At 35.9% G+C, this 3,951-nt stretch overlaps 1 protein-coding gene across 1 annotated transcript in view; it reads right to left on the reverse strand.

Moving 5' to 3' along the window:
* Positions 1-3,951, reverse strand: part of LOC111085173 — a 41,144-nt gene that overhangs the window by 30,457 nt on the left and 6,736 nt on the right. The window lies entirely within an intron of this gene.

Below are 3,951 nucleotides of genomic sequence, written 5' to 3' on the forward strand. Positions count from 1 at the left end.
GGAGAGCTGGCCGTAAGAAAAAGTTTGATTCTCTTTCACCTTCAAAGTTTAAAGCCAAAAAAAAAAAAAAAAAAATGTAACTCGGGAAAAATAGGGCCATCCAGGACATCTAACTTTATCACTTGAGGGGTGTGGATTGTATTACAGTAATTTCTTATGATATATTGTAGGAAAATCAACATTGTAAAAAATAAGTTAAACCCTTTAACTTACCCACAACGTCTCACTTAGAAGATTGATAGTGGTTTTTTTTAACGTTAGCGTTAAAGACTTTCAGTCAATTACAAAATGTCACAGTAATATGCACGTTTGTGTGTGTGTGTGTTTTGAAAACTATATCAATCATAACTAAATATGGTCACGTGATATCATGAACTATTATGTTGGATGTGTTACGAAATAGAGGTTGGTTGTTCTCACAGAAAGTTTTATCACGTGTATAATATTAGTCCCATTTTGAAAACATCGTGTAACTACAATTATACAAGAAGCACACGCACATATCGAGGACTACACCACCATTAGGCTTGATACTTCTCATACTAAAAGTTATACATATGTGTACTTTGTTGTAGTTTTCTTGACGGTTAAGTACTGTTTATTAGACACGTGCAAAACCTACAATATATAGTCTTCAACAGCATTATTAAAAATAAGGAAAGACGAGAGACATCTATCAACTCAAGAGATTATATCGTCAGTATAAAGAACAAGAGGCTAGCAAATCACATGCTATCTTGACTATCGGCCTCCTGGGCTTTACTGACATTCCGTGCTGTCTCAATGTGCTTCGTGAGACTAAATCGGACAGGCCCGTCCGTAACAGTTGTCAGACATGACACCGAATATTTTTATGGATTCAAGAATATGTAAGAGAATTGAAAGAATGTCAATTTGGAAGTAATCTAACAAATAAAAAATCTCAACTTCTCCCCCTCACACACACTTTTGGCACTCCCACATACGTGGCTGCACGTGATTTAGAAATGAACAACGTTTCGGTCTCCGTGACGAAAGCTATTAAATTCAGGAAATTAAATCCACAGAACTTGCAACCACGGAATGATCTAGTTTATTAAAATTATTTTTATAATACGGTAATAAAACTTGTCAAATCACATCGAAGTAAAAAATTAAACATTTCTATTTGAAAGTAATTTTATGCATAAATGTAACAATTTAAGAGATGAGAAGATGTACTGTTTCACCAATGAGACCGGTTTACTGGTTAACGTGGAGATTTCGGTTTCCAGACGTGGTGCTACCTAACACACTTCGCACTGTTAGCTATCGGAGTGTTATAAGAGTGAGTCAATCCCGCAATTCGGTTTGTTTGATTGTAATTAAGCTTAAAGCTACACAATGGGCTATCTGTGCTCTGTTCACCACGGGTATCGAAAACCGGTTTCTAGCGTTGTACGTCCATAAGCATACCGCTGTGCCACTGGGACCCCGCAATTCGGTTAGGTGTAGTCGCTTCAGGGGGCGAATGCTGCTGGCTGGTTTCTTCCCTATGGTCAAAAGTTTGCACGATTACAACAATCACAGTAGACTCTGACCAGGTTGTTTAGCCTACTGTGTGTGTATAAACCGTCGTTCAGGTGAACAAACAAACAGTTATCAGTAGGTACGGCAACCTCTATCGTGATATTTTAATAATGTTGTTATACATATATACCAAACTTTTTGGCGCGCTTCTGTGATATCATCTGGTTTCTAAAAGGACTGTTGTTTAACTAATAAAAAAACGCATGTAATGCAAATCTACGTTTTCAATATCATGGTTAAGACTAGGTTTCTAATTTTTAAGCATTATAATACCATAAAATCTCTCTTTGCACAAACTTTGAGTTTTCCAACATTCAATTCAAAACAACAATACGTTTAATCAAACCAAGACCACTTAAACAGAGGTAAATGTATTTCATGACATAGTTCAATGGCATCAGAAGAACCAAAGGCCGTGATTAAAACTTGTATGGTTTCACTGATATTACTCTAAACTCGGCTATTTACCGTCTCTGATCAGATAGGAAGAAAAATCCGAACAGAATTATAAAAACACTGACGTTTTATGTTTATTTGATTTCAAAAGATAACCATGGCAAGTTAATACAAGAGGGAATCCTCAATAGCCGCGGTACCTGAAATTATTTTAGGCAGGATTAGAGTAAATTAATCTAAGACCCCCCCCCCTTTTATTAGCCATATTTTTGTGCGCCAGCAATACCAAGCGTGGGGCGCGCGTATACTCAATTCGATTTTATTGCTCATCAGGATCTCTACCAGCCTACCCTCAAATTGATATTCTTTTAGGCGGGATTAGAGTAAATTAAGCTATGAGACCTTGGGCATGATCAAATACATCAATCGAAAGGATTCTGAGTCCAAAACTGTAATTAAATCTCAAATCGGTGAAAAAAAAACAACTCGGGGCCATTCTATAAGCCGTTATGTTGCAGCTAAAAATACAGTTTCTTCACATATTATGTCACAATAAATCCACTATTGATATTTAACCTACTATAGTTAAATGATAATTTACCTCTTCGTTCAACTTTCGTAAAACCATTGAGCATACAGTTATTATGCTCTAAGCATGAGAAAATGTAAACGTACGGGGGAGGAGGGGAAAACTAAAGCAGTGATACCAACACTCCCCCCCCCCCACATTGGTCAAATTAACAGCTTTGATCCTTTCTATATATAAACCATCATGTTTGGTTGATCGGCTGGATCCAGGTAAAATTCAGTAAATCAGTGATCAAGAAAATACATAAGATTGCACCATTTTGTTTCATTGAATAATAATAAAAAAAAATTCTGAAGGACAGATTCCCAGTGGTTATACAGTTGTACTATTTAGAACACTATTTAATTTCTAAAGTCTACCTCTGAAACAAACAATAATTAAATTGGTTTCAATTTGTCTTCATAATATTTTCTTTAGCCAAACGTATAATACCAGTTGTACCAACCATATACGTTTTGTCACTCCCATCTGTATAGTAATGTTACAACAGCCGAAGTCACGTGACGCTGGTAACACGTAATAAGTATCTAGAAGGTTCCTGAAGGCTCGAGTGTTTCCTAGACGCCCTCTATTTTGTATATATAAGACCGGCAAGAAGAATTGCAGACAGGCAGAGATAAATACGGACAATTGAGTCAAGCGCGTGAAGTCAAGTAAAATGCGTGAATCGTTGTGAATTACAGCGTGTGTTTAAGTTAAAGTGACAGTGGAAATTAAGTATTGAAAAAGAATAAACTAGTTTTATTTAAGAAAGGACTTAAAGTTTCATCCGAAAGAAATTATAAGGGAAATTAACAAACAAACACAGAGACGTAACAAATTGGTGTCAGAGAGTGGGACGGAAAATAAAAATAAAATGGAAACGAGAAGTGGCAAATCAAACTACAGCTTAGCAGATTTGATGGCAGCAATACAAAAACAGCAAAAGAAACAAGAAGAGAGATTACAGCAGCTGTTGGAGAAAAAAGAAAAAAAAAGAAGAAGAACGAGAAAATAAACACGAGAGATTACAGCAGTTGTTGGAGGAAAAAGAAAAGAAACAAGAAGAGAGATTACAACAGTTGTTGGAGGAAAATGAAAAGAAACAAGAAGATAAATTACAACAGTTGTTGGAGGAAAAAGAAAGAAACAAGAAGAGAGATAACAGACAGTGGACAGGAAAACCTGGAACAATGGCAGCTCGAACAGCAAAATAAACAAGAGACACTACAGCAGTCTTTGGAGGAGAAAGAAAATAAACAAGAGAGATTACAGCAGTTGTTGGAGGAAAAAGAAAGAAACAAGAAGAGAGATTACAACATTTGTTGGAGGAAAATGAAAAGAAACAAGAAGATAAATTACAACAGTTGTTGGAGGAAAAAGAAAAGAAACAAGAAGAGAGATTACAACATTTGTTGGAGGAAAATGAAAAGAAACAA

This window comes from Limulus polyphemus, unplaced genomic scaffold, assembly GCF_000517525.1.
Source record: "Limulus polyphemus unplaced genomic scaffold, Limulus_polyphemus-2.1.2 Scaffold261, whole genome shotgun sequence".
Lineage (NCBI taxonomy): Eukaryota > Metazoa > Arthropoda > Merostomata > Xiphosura > Limulidae > Limulus > Limulus polyphemus.